Raw genomic sequence first — 19,313 nt, forward strand, 5'->3', positions numbered from 1 at the left:
AGACATATTCTAGAAACTAATGTCTATCTCTGTGGTTTTCCAGATTTCTGTTAAAATATTCGGTTTCAAAGTTACGCGGTCTTAAAAATTTACATACAAATCTTTGAGTCCCTGTAATTTTAAAACTACATATTTAAAAAAAAAATCTAAACGACCACAGGCACAGATATTAGTTTCTAGAATATGTCTGCAAAATTTTATGAACTTTGGTTGCTTAATATTCAAATGAAATTGGAACTACGATTGTATGAAGCGAGTGACGGAGAGAGCCCTGTTAAGGTTAAGCGAAACAGCCATAGGTCACACTTTACATATGAATTTGGAGTTATATCAAATGTGAATAGTGATTTTATTCAAATCTGCTCTAATACAGATAACTGTCTATTGATATCTAGCAGCTACTACTTTGGGATTTTGAATAAATTGATCTGACTGTATTTGCCTAATATGGACATAATGAAGTCTACTACGCATTTCTATAATATAACAAGTTCTACACAACGTTGACTACTTACATCTACGTTTTACATGGACTTATAAAAAAATCCGGCCAAGTGCGAGTCAGACTCGCGCACCAAGGGTTCCGTACTCGGGTATTTTCTTTCGACATTATTAATATTATATAACTTACTCTCACTTATATAACTTATTAATATTATATATCACTATATAACTTATTAATATTAATAAGTTATATAGTGATATATTATTATATTATTAATATCCATATAACTAACTCTCACGCCCGGTTACAAAATAGATATATATAAAAGCCAAAGAGAATATAATATAATTATTAATATTATTACTCTCATTTATTTATTTTTCCCATTTTATCCTATTTTTAAACAACAAATAATAAAATAACAAAAACAACAGAAAAAATAACAGAAATACAGAAAAAATAACAGAAACAACAGAAAAAATAACAGAAACACAGAAAAAATAATAGAAACAACAGAAAAAATAACAGAAACACAGAAAAAATAACAGAAACATAGAAAAAATAACAGAAACACAGAAAAAATAACAGAAACAACAAAAAATAAAATAACATCAACAACAAAATCAATAAATAACAGAAACAAAAGAAAAATAAAATAACATAAACGACAAAAAACTGAAGTAACGGAAAAAAAAAAAAAAACATTGAATAAAAATATGATAAAATGGATCCCACTGGCAGCAGGGTGGGTTGGACCCAAGCCGCCAGTGGTTAGGGCTCCAGAGTGAGGAACCTCCTCACAATGCGTGCCGTCTCAAGAACCACTGCCTTCTGTATCTTACCCTTGATCCAACAGTTAAGCGACAGTTTCTTAAGATGTTGGTCGAAACTGTTCGCAATAAGACCGTGGACTGATACAACTATCGGTACAATAACCGCTGAGTCAACACTCCACATGGCGGTAATCTCGTGGGCCAGGTCCAAGTATTTCGATACTTTTTCCTTTTCTGCTTTCACTAAATTATCATCATGTGGAATAGTGACATCAACAATCATTGCTCGACGCGCTGATCGGTCAACTAGCACTATATCAGGTCTATTGGCTACAATATACCTGTCAGTGATAACCGACCGATCCCAGTAAAGCAGGGCACTGCTATTTTCAAGAACTGACATTGGGTCGTACCTATAGTACGGCACCTCAGTATCTACAAGGCCATATTGAAGAGCAAGTTGTTGATGGATTATTTTGGCTACTTGATTATGTCTGTGCAAGTTTATATAATTATTATTATATAAACTTAATATTATTATTATTATATTCGACAATAATTAGTATTTTCAATTTTCGGGGGTCGGGTATCATATGAAAGGGCTTTACCTATATATTCTAAAACAAATTTCTTAAATTTTTTAAATTTATTTATTTTTATGCGTGATAGTTTTTGATTTATCGTGCAAAATGTCGGTAAATTACCCGAGTACGGAACCCTCAGTGCGCGAGTCTGGCTCGCACTTGTTTATTCGTCCATGGTTATCATCAAAAACAACGCAACGGCTGGCTCACTCCTCCTTGAATGAGAAAGGTTTAGATATAATAGTCTGACACTGTTCGGCCAAGTATCGATTAGCAGATTTCACACACCTTAGAGATTTTAAGTAAGTATAGAATGTAACGGCTATACTCAGGTATTTAGTCGATGTTCGACTAGTTTCGAACCCATCCGGGGTCCTTTGGGATTATTATAGCCAACTCTCAGGCATGCAGGTTTCCTCACGATGTTTTCCTTCACCGTTAGAGGAAGACTCTGAAAAGTTAGAGGTGCGTGCCAGGGATCGAACTCCCGATATCCCGAATAGGAGGCGGACGTTTTAACCACTAGGCTACCTTGGCTAATTATCTCTTTATAATATTAGTATAGACAAGTGTAAATTAAAAATTTTCAACACCCCCGACAAGTGAAGGTTAAGAAAAGAGCTGATAACTTTCAAACGGCTGAACCGATTTTCTTGGACTATTCCGCGCCTACGATCCAAAGTATCTGAGTTTTTCAAAACATCATTTTCAAATAAATAATTTGCATATCTAGGAAACGTCCATCTTGACAGCTTGACATTTGTCAATTGACACTTGAATATTAAAAACCTAAGGGTTATCTAACCTTCTTTTCTACAAGAAAACTAGAAAAGAGCTGATATCTTTTAAACGGCTGAACCAATTTTTTTGGATTACAGCTAAGAACACTCTCGACCAAGCCACCTTTCAAACAAAAAAAAGTAAATTAAAATCGGTTCATTCGTTTAGGCGCTACGATGCCACAGACAGATACACAGATACACAGACACACAGATACACAGACACACAAATACACAGATACACACGTCAAACTTATAACACCCCTCTTTTTGGGTCGGGGGTTAATAAAGTTGGCAACCCTTTTAGCTCGTTATGCTATTGACTGATTTCCGAAAAAGGAAGAAGTTTTTTATTTGTTGAGAGTTTTTTTCTACCTATTGATTTAGTACTACAGTACGTACATTTCATTTTTTCTTCTCTAATTAGGAGGTGAATTGGAATTATTGCTATGTGAAATAGTCTCTATATCCGTCTAAAGTCTATATGCAGTTTCAATTACCCTTTAGGTTTTATTTACATTTTTAATATATTGAATTGAATAGAAATAAATACGGCATACCACAAATCCATTCAATAAGTAACTATTAATGTAAAATGTATTAAATTCCAATGCAGTGGAGTCGGGTATATTACCTACGGGCAGAGAGCTATCATTTCCTAGAGGCAGTAATATGTGATCTAAGGTGATGCCCAGAAATACAGCCTTAATCTGACTGGAGTACAACTTACAAGCCGTACCAGATGATTAAAGAACTGGCTAACAAAACGTAAATCAAACAAACGTAAATCAGTAAATAACAATTTACAAGAGGAGCAAAAAAACCGATTGAAAGCTGTAATTTACTGTAACTGTACAGATTTGATCGCAACGACGAATTTTGGACTAAATTTTAGCACAGTTTTAGACGGTTTTGCTTCAATATAAGTTCTAGTTTGCATCCAATGATCAAAATCATAAATTTTGTACTCAAATTCAGTACAGTTCCTAAAACTGTACTGAATTTGAGTACAAAATTTAGTTGTTTTGCTTAGAAATGAGTTCAGACTTATATTCAGTGGTCCGGATTTTAGTCAAAACTAGTCTTATTTAGAAGAAATTCAACGTCACTGTCACCTCCGTGCAAAACACATCCCACGAGCTGTTTCAATCAAACCACCTATAGGTGCGCGTGCTTTACTGATATCTGATCTTGATGTATGAGGTCTGCTTTTCTAAAGTCAGTAACTCTATGCCTGCTGGTATGTTTTGTAGCCCGAAGTGCGCTGTCATTGAAATGTCAACTTGACGTTGACATGTGACATTTTATTGACGACATAATTCACCGGGCACTCTAAGCTCTAATGCAATGGCATTGTTTTAGGTTGCGCAAATCATTTCTTTGTATCTGCAATTACCAGTTTAGCTATCTGTACATCTGTTTGTAAGTTCACTTATAACTCGTAAAACCTTTTTAATAATAAAGTTTTGCAGTGTTATTCAGTGAGTTGGACTCGCACACGAAGGGTTCCGTACAAATTACCATCATACAAGAAATAACTTTTTTAGTTTATTTTTGTTGTTATAATGTTCACGAGATTCAGCCCGCTTACAGACAGACGGATGGACAGACAGACGAATGGACATCGGAGGCGTAGTAATAAGGTCCCGTTGACAGTACACTTTGGATACGGAACCCTAAAAAGCACTTATAGCCACAACTCCGAAAAGTAGGAGGCCGAGTTCGAATCTCGGACTTCTCAATAGGAAGCCTAAGTCAACCACTAATGTACTAGGCACCGCTTTTTCACTATGCACAATATTACTGGGTAGTAAATAATCTTCTATTTCGAGTACCACTTTCAAGTTTCCGTAGTGTAGCGGTTATCACGTGTGCTTCACACGCACAAGGTCCCCGGTTCGATCCCGGGCGGAAACAGAGATTTTTGTTTTTTTGTAAATTAAATCGTTTTTTTGACATTTTTAAATAATATCGTATTGGAACATTGAATGATTGACCTCTATGAATTCAATTGTCAATCTGTTTTTGAAGCAACTTGATTATCGCCATTTTGGCGCTGATGGCAGATTCAGCCTCATGTGAGCGTACTCGGAACTAAATATTCGTACTTAGTAAGTAATACCTAGTAATTGGACAACAAATAACACTTTAAATTTTTTTTTTAAATTTTTATGGCAACTGGCATTTATTCAAAATTCACATTCCAAAATATCCATTTTGAAATTTTTATTATTTGTTTTATAGCAGCAATAGAAATACACATCAAGTGGGTCAAGTGCGAGTCAGACACGGACACGAAGGGTTCCGTACCATCATACAATAAATAAAACTTTTTAATTTTTTTAAATTTGTATGGTAGCCATTTTCAAATCTTTATTATTTGTTGTTATAGCGGCAATTGAAATTTAAATTCCGTGAAGTTGAGTACGTAGAGTTGAAATTTTGAGTTGGAGGACGGTTCACGAGATACAGCCCGCTGACCGACGGACCGGCGTAGGCTTAGAATAGGGTACCGTTGGCACTCTTCGGGTACGAAACCCCAAAAAGTTTCCCAATACCAAACCGAAATGGAGATTTTCCTTATGTAATCAGTAATTATAAAGATGAAACATCAGCACCTGTCAAAGGCATGGTCACGATCGCTTAACTTACCCGGCAATCAAGTTACATTTCTTCGTCAATATAATATTCAGAGACATGTGGAATTTTTGGGAACTTCACATTTAACGATTTCTGGCAGGATAAATATCGTCTCTCCATTTCTGTCCATTTAGTGTTTTCGACTCCAAAAAATGTAATCTCTCAAAATATGGTAGGTATTTAATTCTTTAGAGTTCCGTACCCGAAGTGTATCAACGCGACGGGACCCTATAACTAGCCTCCGTTATCCATCCGTCCGTCTGTCAGCGGACTGTATCTCGTGAACCTAGTAGAGAGTTGAAATTTTCCCAGAATTCTATTTCTATTGCCGCTATAACAACAAATAAGTAAATAAAGATTTCAAAATGCCCGCCATACAAATTAAAAAAAAAATTAAAAGTTTTATTTGTATCATGGTACGGAACCCTTCGTGTGCGAGTCCGACTCGCACTTGTCTTTTTATATTTGCAAAAAAACCGCATAAAAACTTGCCTTGTAAAGAAATCCTGCGTTGTTTAATTGAGTCAATTTTGGAAAATGTCATGTTATTTCTGATAGGTACCTTCATCCATAATAAGTAAATAATAATTAGTTGACTACCCACAAGGCATGATTTATTTTACGCCATACTCGGGTAGGGCCTATGCTTGGAATTTTTTCGTGAAGTGAAAATTCTTAGGCGCACAGTGATTTTAGGATGGGTGGAACTTAAAGGTCGCTTCACCAACTTGAAAGAAGCGAACTGCGAAAGGGATTTTAATACGTTCAGTCTTTTTGTTATGTTTTCAAATCACCCTTTAAATGAGAAATGTGGGGTGAGATGAAATCCATATCCATACTTAGTAATACTATGGAGAGATAAATAGAAATCTGGTTTAATATGACACAACAAATAATTAGGTAAATACAATAGGCGTAAGCGCTACCTTAATTTTTTTTCGTAAATGCGTGCGCGCTGGTCGTGACGCGTTAGGTAGGTTAGCCTACCATAGACGCGGTGTCGTGAGCCCCCGGTCTACATTGTTGATACAAATCGGAGCCATTGAAGAATTATCGTGCCATTACTGCCATTGATACGTGGCCCCCAGCCTATCGGACCGATGCATGTAATGGATCTAATGGCTGTATTTGTATGTGCGGTGAAAGGTAAAGACTTGTTCCGAGATTGGCGACTTTGTACTGAACAATAATATTAGACACGTAGAAATAAAAACCGGCCAAGTGTGAATCGGGCCTTTTTATTATAGGATTCCGTACCTTCAAAATAATATGCACAACATAATTTTAGGTGTATGAAATTTCAGAACTAGATATTGCAACAAACAGTGAAAGAAAAACAAAAAAAAAGCACAGCTTAATGAATCGTTTTTTTCCCCAGCTTATTTGTCCCCTCAAAATAATTTAATTGAATTTCTCATTAGTTTCATATTTTATTAAATAACATGAGATACAACCCTATGACAGATAGAGAGTGGAGGCTTAGTTATAGGGTCCGATTGGAAGTCTTCGGGTAACTTGTACAACCTCTACAACCTGTAAAAGAAAAAAAAGAAAGAAAGAAAAACTTTTGAAAGTTGTACAACTTATTACAATTTTACCTACGGATTAGGTTATCCCGGCACCTCTTACTCGAGCAAAGTCAAAAGATCTCAAGCAGAAGCGCCGGAATAAAAGTTCCATTATGAAGCTAAACTTCAAAAATCTGCCCACATTCATAGAACGTAATTTCTGACTACATGTAAATAATTGAACCGTCAATATGTATAATGTACACACTCGATATTTGATCAGTGTTTATCGGTATCGAATGAAAAATCTAACCCAACACTGATGGGAGATGCTAATGCGTAAATATCTCTAACGGAACGGCACGAGTGGCTTCATCATTGGGCCTACTGTGTGTTCTGTACACCGACATGAAGTGAATGGAAGGGGCTTGAGCGTAGTAGTTTTTTTTCACTATAGGCAAGCGCTTGACCACAATCATACCTGATGCAAAGTCGTGAGGTGGTCTAAGATGGGACGCGTTTACCTAGAAGGTGCCTATTCACTCTTGTTTTAAAGATACCCGGATTGTAATTGGTAGGAAACACAGATCGCGGAGGAGTATTCCAAACCTTAGCCTGCATATGAGGAATGATGACGCAAAACGTTTCGTGCGTGTAGATGGAATGTCGACGAAACGAAACGATGTTTTGTTGAAATCATCGGATTTAGTTTATGTTATTCAGATAGAAGGCCTGCGATTTGGCTTTTTTAAAAATCCCGTGGGAACTCTTTGATTTTCCGGGTTAAAAAGTTGCCTATGTCAATTACATGGACGCAAGCTACCTCGGTTCCAGGATAAAAAGTAGCCTATGTCCTTCCCCGGGATGTAAGCTAACGCTGTACCTTTAATTAAATCGTTCAGTGGTTGAACCGTGAAAAGCTAGCAGACAGACAGACAGACACACTTTCGCATTTATTTAAGTAAAAATGGAAAATGGATGGAATGGATTTATGAATGGATGGATTGGGACTGTTAACTTTACGAAAAATGTAGTAGTAGTTAGTATAACCTTAGTAATACAGTGAAAGTACCTCATAAATCATTTTCCAGTTGTATATCCGTGTGATGTAGGGTAGAGTAGAGGCAGCGACCCGAGATAGAGTCATTTCCTGAATTTGATGTCGCAATGCTACGCGGGCGCGGGTACATGCAAACTATGAAGATTAATATTTATTAATAGTATTTGTTTAACGCATTTTTAGGGTTCCACATCTCCATAGAAAAAAATCGGTCAAGTGCGAGACGGACTCGCACACTATGGGTTCCGTACCATCTTACAAGAAATAACATTTTTTTGTGTCGTAACCACAAAATCACGGTTTTCGGATTTTCGTTAAACTAGACATACAATTTGGCATAAGCAATTTATTATAGCACAAGATAAGGGGAAATCGGGAAACCGTGATTTCGTGGTTATTTACACCACAAAAAATTGGGTTTTTGCAATTCCTGTGATGAACTATTTATATATACTTACCTACAAATTTCTACGGAACCCTGAGTGTGTGACTTGCACTTGCAGGATTTTCTTACTCAAACCGATAAGTATATAAAAGAGGGTGATAGAATAAAAGTGCCTTTGCTAACCGAAAAATGTTGCGTAGGTATGTGCACAACGTACACAGTGTGTGGGTAGGTATATACCTACAAAACTAAGTGAAGTAGGTACCGTAAGTATAAGAGTAGGTGCTTGTAATATTTATCAAGTAAATATACTTGTGAGGGAGCACTGGACATGAGAGTTGTTAGTGAACTTGAAAGGGAGTTTTTGAGTTACAACTTTTTTATACCATATTGTCAGGGTTGATATTATTATAAACAAATGTTTCAATCAGGTCTTTTAAACATGTGTTTTATTTAAAAAATTGTTTTAAGCAAGTTTTACAGACAGATATACAGATGGATGGACAGACGGACGGACAGACAGACGGGCGGATAGAGTAGACGATTGGACAGCGGAGGCTTAGTAATAGGGTCCCAATTGCATCCTTGGGTACGGAACCCAAAAACAGTGAAAATAATCCGTTTTATCTCCAGTTTCGCATATACTGGAGCATAGCAACAGAGCAAACAAGGATGTGGCAGGGCGATGGCTAATTTCGGCTAATTCTATCCTATACACCGCGGGAAGCACCGTATGTATATACATACGTCAATACATACCTACCTAATGTTAAAGGTGCCCACGCACTTGAACTGCACTGCAGCGGAACTGCCGCGCGGCAGTGACGTACGTGCTTCGCGGCTGGAGAGAATATCGTGCGGGGCGCTGACGCGACGCGCAGTTCAGCTGCAGTTCAGTTCAAGTGCGTGGGCACCTTAAGTCAATGTTTCTCTGATAAAGAACGCAGCTAATACGCTATTTGCCCATGTCAAAAAGAAATTATTTCTTAGGAATTATTTAATAGAGGGTCTTCCAAAATACTTAAAATCGACGTCCTTTGTTAGTTTTAAATGTAACTAGCTGATGCCCGCGACTTCGTTCGTGTGGATGTAGGTTTCATAAAAATCCCGTAACTCTTTAATTTTTCGAGATAAAAAGTAGCCTATGTGCTAGTCCAGGGTATAATCTATCTCCATTCCAAATTTCAGCCCAATCCGTACAGTAGTTTTTGCGTGAAGGAGTAACAAACATACACACACATACACATACACACAAACTTTCCCCTTTGTAATATTAGTGTGATAGTGTAATAACCATTTTAAATTATCGATTTAAATAAAAAAGCACATCAAATCATTGTGACGTCACATGCTAGTATTTCAAAGAAGTTCGCATACATGATACAAAGCGCGTGTTTTGATGTCTGATAAAAATTTACTGGTTTAACTAATTTGATTAGATTTGACTCCGTACATTTAGGAATATACATAGTTACATATTATTATAGAAATCGTTTAGAAAATGGCCCACGCACGCATTGTTTACTTAATTCCACGAGACCCAATTTCAAATAGTTTTCGAGTTAAGGTTGCACAATACGTCCATTACATTTTAATGTCCAAAATCTCATTGTGTTCTAGGATTCATGAGGCGTGGCGATTGTGCAACGTCAATTTGATGTTACGTAAATTTGGTGATTGTTGTAGTACATTGTTGTGGTTTTTATGGGCATTTCGGTAGTCAAAGAGACGGCGGAAGGTTTTTTAATTTGACGAATTAAATGATTTTAAATGATTTAAATGGTTAAATGATTTATTTGTTTCGAATACATGTTAATACTAGCCGATGCCCGCGACTTCACCCGCGCGGATTTAGGTTTTTCGAAATCCCGTGGGAACTCTTTGATTTTCCGGGATAAAAAGTAGCCTATGTGCTCATCTAGGATATTATCCATCTCCATTCCAAATTTCAGCCAAATCCGTCCAGTAGTTTTTGCGTGAAGGAGCAACAAACATACACACACACACACACACACACACACACACACACACACACACATACAAACTTTCGCCTTTATAATATTAGTGTGATACAAAAGCTTTGTCACAGCGTTCTTAAATTAAAGTTTAATAAAGCGTAGTTAAAATCATTTGGGTTACATAGTAAAACCTACATTCAATATCTGAAGGTGTTAGGACTCAACCGTTCAGGTTTCACATTGTAGTCACTAGTCAGTCAGTTTATTCTCTTACAGAAAAAACCGATGTAAATAAAATCATGACTATTGGATTTACTAAATACTATTTGTGATTGAGTGTTACCAAATAATATTTATTTAACATATGTGTGTAAGCTATTCCTTTGATATTTTCTATGGTAGAGTCACTGTCCAACTAAAATTGTAAAATAGTTCACTTACTTTTAATAATTAAATACAAATAAACATACGAAACAAAAATAATTATAACTAAACATGTTTAATTGTTTTTATAAAAAAATATATTTAGGTATAATTTTTTACTGATTTTTCTGAATATTAACTATTTAAAATTATTTTTACAGGGGCGTACAACATGAGATTGAAGTAACGCTACGATGAAATCACTGCAGATAAAAGTAGCATTGTAGTAGCCTCTAATATATGAATTATGAGTAATAAAGCCTACTAGGTAAATATATGTGTTTATAGTGGTATACACTCTAAGGTTGAAATCTATAGAGCGCACTTTGACTCTGCTTAGACTTAAGCTACAGTTAAAACGAGACAGATTTATGTCAGCGGTATAACGCTGTTTCGTTTTAAGAGTGCCTTAAGTCTGAACAGTCAAAGTCCACTCTATAGATCTCAGCCTAAGAAATGTGTCGACCGTCTCTTGATCTATCTGTTTATCCCGATACCATCTACGTTGCTTCTAATAGATTTTACTACAAAAATTGACTGCTAACAAATGAAGTTACTGACCGTGTTTTTGTAACAAAAGAGTCAAAACATCAGTGGTTTTACATTTCAGTATGTTTTAGGCCTGCAACATACACAACGCGCAATGATAAACGGCAGGACGTCACATTAATAAACGCGCGTAGGTGTGTACAATTCCTAACTTAACCTACATTCATACTATGATACCTAAAATAAATGCGAAAGTGTGTCTGTCTGTCTGTCCTTATCACGGCTCACCCGTGTAACCGATTTTGACCGAATTTAGTACAAAAGATAGGTATCAATCTGAGGATGGACATATTATAGGCTACTTTTATCCCGGAAAATCAAATAGTTACCACGGGACTTTTAAAGACCTAAACTCGAGGCGGATTGTTTATGTAAGAAGATTATAAACAGCTAGTTAAATTATCATTATAATCTTCTGTTCGTTACCTATGTGTTCAAGTATCGTTCATCCATGATTCATCCAATTGAGTTGAAATATGTTATTTTTTATCTACAGTTGTTGTTGGCACTTACGTGAATTTTTCTGATATGATACCATCAAGGTGGCACGCGACTTAGTCAAACAAAAGAGAAAAGTTTTGTTTGTTCGTACCGAGTGGGGCGTCAAATGAAAGAGTAGAAAATTCTGAGTTTAATAATAAATATCGGACAGTATAAAAATAAAAGCGTCGGAAAAACAATTTAACTAATTAAAACTTGTCGTAGTCGCCTTGGGTGGTATACGCCTCGCGTTCTGTTTATCTCAACCTTTAGTATAATTAAACATTCGAATTATTATCTAAATAAAAGAGTTAGACTTTATTTGCATCCGCTAACCGTTACCTTTGCCTATCTAATCATTAATTACCTACAATAAAATAAAATACAATAATTATATTATTATCTACCTTTTCACTATATTACGGAAGATTTTATCAGTTTGTTTGTTTTTGTCTGTTTTAGTATGTAGTATGTACCTACATTTTATTTCCTCAAAATTACTAATTAATGCTAATATTTAGTTCCGATTGGTTGCATAGCAATAGGCTAGGGGGGTTTTGGGGTTCAAAGCACCGGATATACCAGACATAAAGTTAAATATTTTTTGAAATAAGTAGCTAGGTAGGTAAGGTATATTATTTTATAAATCTACGCGTTTTTTAATTTGCCAACTTTTTTGTATGAACAAAAAATACTGCATTTTCTTTCTCTTTCAATGAAAGGTAATTTAATAATAACAAGTGTAAATTAAAAATTTATAACGCCCCCGACGATCCAAAGTATCTGAGTTTTCCAAAACATCATTTTCAAATAAATAATTATGTATTTAGGCAACGTCCATCTTGACAGCTTGACATTTGTCTATTGACATAATATTATGAACCTAACGGTTATCTAACCTTCTTTTTTACAAGAAAACTAGAAAAGAGCTGATAACTCTTAAACGGCTGAACCATTTTTTTTAGATTATAGCTAAGAACACTCTCGATCAAGCCACCTTTCAAACAAAAAAAACTAAATTAAAATCGGTTCATTCGTTTAGGCGCTACGATGCCACAGACAGATACACAGATAGACAGATACACAGATACACAGATACACAGACACACAGATACACACGTCAAACTTATAACACCCCTCTTTTTGGGTCGGGGGTTAAAAACAAAGTTTAGTGATGGCTTTACTTGTTGCCGCGTTTTGCTTCCTTTAAGACAATTTTTTCTGTAGATCCTAAAAAAGATTCGCGCCTGCTGCGCTCGCGGTTTTTCCGTTTATAAATACACAGGACTAAATTCATGACTGTTCTTTCCTGAAGGAAACAAAAGCTTAATTTACTATAAATTCCGCTACAACTGACTGAATAGGTGGAGAGTGCGGTGCAGTGCATATCGCATGCTGCATGTTACACTATACAGATTTGTCTGTTTCAGCAAATTTATTTATTTTATTATTATTTATTATTTATTTATTTAATTATTTAATTAGAACGGTCCAATTACACTTATTATACACACTTATTATACACAATTACAAAGTAGGTAGGTATAGCAAATTAAGCTATTGGTTTCTTGTATTACTTGTATAATGTATATCATGGACTTCCCCATAGTTACACCTTTTTTTTTTTGTTTTTTGAGGGAAATATTCTTAAGGGGCAAGTGACGGGTCTGCCCGCGAAATTCAAATTTTATTTGGTTTTTCGCAATTTGGCAGTATCATTTCCACATGTTTATGTAAAAATCTTTACTTGATGAGGTCCAGTTTAAGAAATTCGCTTTAGCATCGACTAATTTGTGAGTTACAGTCGATACTCGAGCTAATTTCTTAAACTGGACCCTTTCAAGTAAAGATTTTTATATAAATAGATGGGGATGATACTGTTATTGTCGCAAATAGAATGCCATAAGCCTACTTTGTCGTATTAGTTTACAAATTGCCAAAAACCAAATAAAATTTGAATTTCGCTGGCAGACCCGTAGCATCCACCTTAAGGTAGGCTATTTGGGAAGAGATCGGGTTATGTGGAATTTTACCCACTAAACCCCCCTCGGAGGCCATCCTCAGCACATAAAGAAGCTTCGAGAACTGGATATTTAGGCTCTAACATAACATTTCCCTCTTTTTTCCCAATTCCCTAAGTTTGAAGTTACATAATACATTATTGTACATAGTATATTATTATGTGGAGCTTCTACAAACTATGAAATAGGATTAAATTATGATGTAAAATATCATATTGTGAGAACTGTTTGTTGAATTGTAGATGTTTATTACGCCGGCACCCGACACAACCTTTTATGTTATGGCTCATAAATTGCTTAGAATTAAAATTACTTATTTTTACACCTACCTAACTGTAAAGTGTAAATTGTAAAATATTTTCGTGGTTGTGTTAAAATTTTTATTTGAATTCAAATTGACGGAAGAAATAACATACTCGTAGTAATACGCGAGATTTTCTAATATTATTTTTTAAATGGGTCGTTAGGTTTAATTAATATTTTTTGTTGATGTTGATTACTTACAATTTTAAAAGCTCATGTACTTACTAGATGATGCCTGGAATTTCGTCCGCGTGTATTTATAGGTTAGGTACTACGCAACAATCCATAGGATCAATGGATGGATGGGATTATTTATTAGAGCTAACGCAGACGACTATCTTTTGTCTGAGATGAGAGTGGAGATGAAAGATTTTCATTCGACAAACACACTAACACGCTAGGGCGCCATGTCGACGCCGCCGGCTGCGTATCCAAAGAATTTGTATTGAAATGTATGACAGTTAACCCCCTTAGCTAGAGTCTGGCGACGTCGCTAATTTGCAAGCGTAACAACGAACTACCGGACCCTACGTGGAGATACTCTGGCGACATATAAGGCGTGTTGGTGACGCGTAGCCATTTCGTCAGTATTTTGTATAGAAGTAAGTTAAGTCTTCCTCATTCAGTGGCCAAATGATCGCCATCGCCAGTACGGACGCCCCCGTGTTCGCTACTCATTTGACAACCTCTTCGTCCACGCAGCCAGTGACGTCGCTATGGCGTCCCAGTGTGTTAAGGCTCTTAACAGGACTCTCTCTGTCACTTACTCTATACAATCGTAGTTCCAATTTCATTTGAATATTAAGCAACCAAAGTCCATGAGACATATTCTAGAAACTAATATCTGTGCCTGTGGTGTTTTAGATTTTTCTAAAAATATGTAGTTTCAAAATTACAGGAGCTCAAAGATTTGTATGTAAATTTTAAAGACCGCGTAACTTTGAAACCGAATATTTCAACAGAAATCTGGAAAACCACAGGCATAGATATTAGTTGCTAGAATATGTCTGCAAAATTTCATGGACTTTGGTTGCTTAATATTCAAATGAAATTGAAACTACGATTGTATGGAGTAAGTGACGGAGAGAGCCCTGTTAACGAAGAACGGTGTCCGATTAACGTCGCCTTTTTTGTTTCGCTGACTTTTATCGGACTTTTATTATTATTCATTATATTTTATTGGTCTTCGGCCATCTTATCTTGGTCATCTTACCATCTTACGTATTTTGGATGATACCTTCTCATCTACATTTTGATATTTAATTCAATTTTTATGTGTCAGCTGACTAATTCTAAACTTGTACGAGTACAAGAAAGACCCGTTTAAAAACCAATTCGTATGCCCATATTGATGTGATGTGTTCCAAAATAACTTTATAGCTGTACGCTTACAATTGTTTCCTGGTGCTTGGTGGTTTTATCGGTTTTTGATAGCGTCATAAATTAAGGGGCATTTATCAAAATTGAACATGAGCAGAGGAGTTAATTTAAAAAGTAGCACACTTTTTACGAGCTCTTTTTTAGAAGGATGTAAATCTTGTAAAATAGTGTAAAAACAAGTCGTAATAAAAAAATGAAAAGGCACGGTTGCCCTGCCAAAAACGTACTAAAAAGTTATAATTTTCACATTTGAACATTTTTTTTTTCAAAAAATTTGTAGCCAGTGACACTCGGGAAGATTCGGAATTCTAAGGATATCCCATACATCAAAATCTGACCAGGCGTTTAGAAGTTATAGTGGAATAAAGAAACTTACATAGGTACCGACTATACCTACATGAACCTTGAAAACATTACACTCCTTTTTTTAGACCGATGTGTAATTGTTTGTCTGTTTGTTCGTTACCTATACCGATTGAGTAGAAACTTTGTACAGTATCTATATGTACGTATAAACATAGACATACAATTTTCGCTTCGTAAGTCTTTGCGTATAAATAACAGGTAGGTATTGCCAACATTTTACAGATTCATATAAATGAATAAAAATTCAAATCAAAACAAGGTCCTAAGAAAATGTTTATCAAGTGATAAATTATCCACACTTCAAATATTATAAAGCCAAATTGAGTCCGTCCGTCGGTTTCTCTGTCGGTTACACAAAGATAACTTCGTATATTATTATACCTAATAGAGGATACCCGCGACTTCGTCCGCGTGGATTTAGGTTAAAGATCCCGTGGGAACTATTTGATTTTCAAGGATAAAAAGTTGCCTATGTCAATTACAGGGACGCAAGCTATCTGGGTACCTACAAATCGGTTAAGCGGATGGGTTTTTGGGAATCCCGTGGGAACTCTTTGATTTTCCAGGATAAAAAGTAGCCTATGTCCGTCCTCGGGATATAAGCTAACCCTGTACCAAATTTCGTCAGAATCGGTTAAACTGTTTGGCCGTGAAAAGGTAGCAGACAGACAGACACACTTTCGCATTTATAATATTAGTATGGATGTTGATGAATTTTTGAATGACAAATTCTAAATAATGCAATAATTTTGATAATGACATAATATTTTAAGAAGGTAAGATGAGATGCTGGGAGTCTGCAAAGTTCAAAAATTTTTGTGATTACCTAGTTTTAAGATCCTACGTAAATCTGTATAATATTATGTAAACATGTTACATAATATTCGAACGAAATAAATGATTATAGGTAACGAGGAGACGATGAGGAGACTACTCCAGGATGCAATTATTTGATTTTCTGGGATAAAAAGTAGCCCATTTACCTCAGAAAATCAAACACTTCCCAGCTTTTTAATAATAATCAAAATTCACGCGGATGATGTTGCGTGCATTACCTTGTTTTGTATATTTGGCAAACTCGCAAGAAATGGACCTTTGCATACGATTATATTTAATTTTTCTTTTATATTATTTTTGTTGGTTCCAGAAACGAAGGTTATTAGGTATGCCGAAAGGTCGGCCATTGAATTCTCGATGATTCACGCGGAATGAGTCAGTGGTAAATAGGTTACTTACCTATATTATGTCAATTGTATTCAAAACTGTGATTGATTAGAAAGTATTATCTAATGCATATCTTTACATAATTGTATGTCTACGTCGGTAATAGCCTAGTTATTAAATAACTAGCGACTCGCCCCGGTTTCGCACGGGTAGCTTATTAGATATTTCGTAGGGACCTCTAATATTTTTCAAAGTGAAATAATATAGCCTATGTTACTCAGGAATAGTATAGCTTTGTACTAGTGAAGGAATTTTAAGAATCGGTTCAGTAGTTCCAGAGATTACCTCATGCAAACAAACTTACAAACTTTACCTCTTTATATAAGAGTGTAGAGTATATGTATAACAAATTTTGGCTTAAAGATCGGGGGGTCACGGTTTGGCGAAGCACCTTCTTTTCGGAGATTCTTTTTAAGCAATTAAATACCACTTGCTTTAGCGAAGAAGGAAAATATCGTGAGGAAACCTGCATGCCTGAGAATTCTCCATAATATTCTCAAAGGTGTGTGAAGTATGCTAATCCGCAATTTACCAACATGGTGGACTATGGACTAAAATCTTCTCATTCTGAGAGGAAATCCGTTCAAAAATCCGTATATATATTATACTCAAAATAATTGAGTCTGTAACAACTAAGCCGCCGCCTACTCCCGGGTTCGACTCCTGGTGATGTGAAATGGTTCGAGCGCCGGATGTGCGGTGGGCGGTCCACCGCGCATTGTCATTCAAAAGCTTGGGCTTCGATAGTGACTCCATGTTTCATATAGAAAGTTTATTTTTTTATCTGAAAACTTAATAAACTATAAAAAAACTTAAAAACAAGTGTAAATTAAAAATTTATAACACCCCCGACATGTGAAGGTTACAGTAACTAGAAAAGACCTGATAACTTTCAAACGGCTGAACTGATTTTCTTGGACTATTCCGCGCCTACGATCCAAAGTATCTGAGTTTTCCAAAACATCATTTTCAAATAAATAATTATGTATCAAGGCAACGTCCATCTTGACAGCTTGACATTTGTCAATTGACATAATATTATGAACCTAACGGTTATCTAACCTTCTTTTCTACAAGAAAACTAGAAAAGAGCTGATAACTCTTAAACGGCTGAACCAATTTTTTTGGATTATAGCTAAGAACACTCTCGATTAAGCCACCTTTCAAACAAAAAAAAGTAAATTAAAATCGGTTCATTCGTTTAGGCGCTACGATGCCACAGACAGATACACAGATACACACATCAAACTTATAACACCCCTCTTTTTGGGTCGGGGGTTAAAACCGACTTCTTCACACTTAGATTTCTAGTTTCTTTTATTATGCTCGTTCGACTTCATACATATATTACACGTGTAGGAACAAAAATTACTTTTTACTTTCTAGTGTGGTTATTGAAGTCGGTTTTATTTATTTAAAAAAAAATATTTCACAATTTTTAGTGGCTCCACTGTACTAAAATATGCTATGCCTAGTTAAAAGCCTACTGTTTACTAAGGTTTTACACTGATCGCGTTGCAAAATAGGTTTGTAATCAAAATAAGTATCCAAGACTAACCTACGACCTCTTGAGTTCTCTCAAGCATTTTTCACTTGTAATTGACTAAGTTATTAATAACAAGATGTATCTAATTACTACCTAGACATTTTGAATGTCAAGTTTTTTATCCTCGGTGGCAGAGTGTGTGATGAATTATCGCTAAAGATACAATTTGTCACTGTTAAAGTAATATTCTCATTCATTTAACTGCGTCCATTTTGTTTATCTGCTCCCGTCGACAGCTAAGTGTGAATCCATTTATCTCAAATAGCTAAGTACAAAAAATGACTATTAATTAAATGTGTTCGATTCAACAGCTTTCAACGTTTATAGCGACTACTTAAACCTACTGTTAATTGCATGTTAGATCTATTAAATCTTCTCAGACCTGGGTGCGTTTGGAACCCTCGTAGCTTTAGTTTTAAGTTTACGTAAAGTCGCCACTTTATCTATATATATCTTACAAATCTGATAATTCTGAGCGTCAAAAGGTACCTACTTTTCTGAGTTACGTAGGTACCTACTTTGAATAAATGATTTGACTTTTGGCTTTTAAATAAGGTAAGTATATTATAAGAATCTACATCGTGAAGAAACCTACATGCCTGAGAGTTCTAAAGCTATCCATAAACTACAGCTATCCAAAACATCACACCATTTTATTACTAGGTACAGTCCAAGACCCCATTTGAAAAGGGAAACCCATGGTCACCGTCCGCTCGAACAAAACGTATTGTCTTCTGTGATGGCATTAACGAAATTATCATTTCCCAGCTTCTATTACACTACCCGCTTATTACCCGCAGCCCGGCTCTGCCCTTTCCGTTCCGATCTGTTTCACAACTTAGCTTTATATGTAATCCTTTTAAAAGTACCGTAGCCGACTGCCGAGTGC

General features: G+C 35.7%; 1 non-coding gene across 1 annotated transcript; it reads left to right on the forward strand.

Annotated features, from left to right (window-relative positions):
* The first annotated feature begins 4,425 nt into the window (after positions 1 to 4,425).
* On the forward strand, positions 4,426 to 4,498 carry Trnav-cac. The gene has a single exon. It is a non-coding gene; the product is annotated as a tRNA-Val (tRNA).
* Positions 4,499 to 19,313: the final 14,815 nt, after the last annotated feature.

This window comes from Maniola jurtina, chromosome 9, assembly GCF_905333055.1.
Source record: "Maniola jurtina chromosome 9, ilManJurt1.1, whole genome shotgun sequence".
NCBI classification, from domain to species: domain Eukaryota; kingdom Metazoa; phylum Arthropoda; class Insecta; order Lepidoptera; family Nymphalidae; genus Maniola; species Maniola jurtina.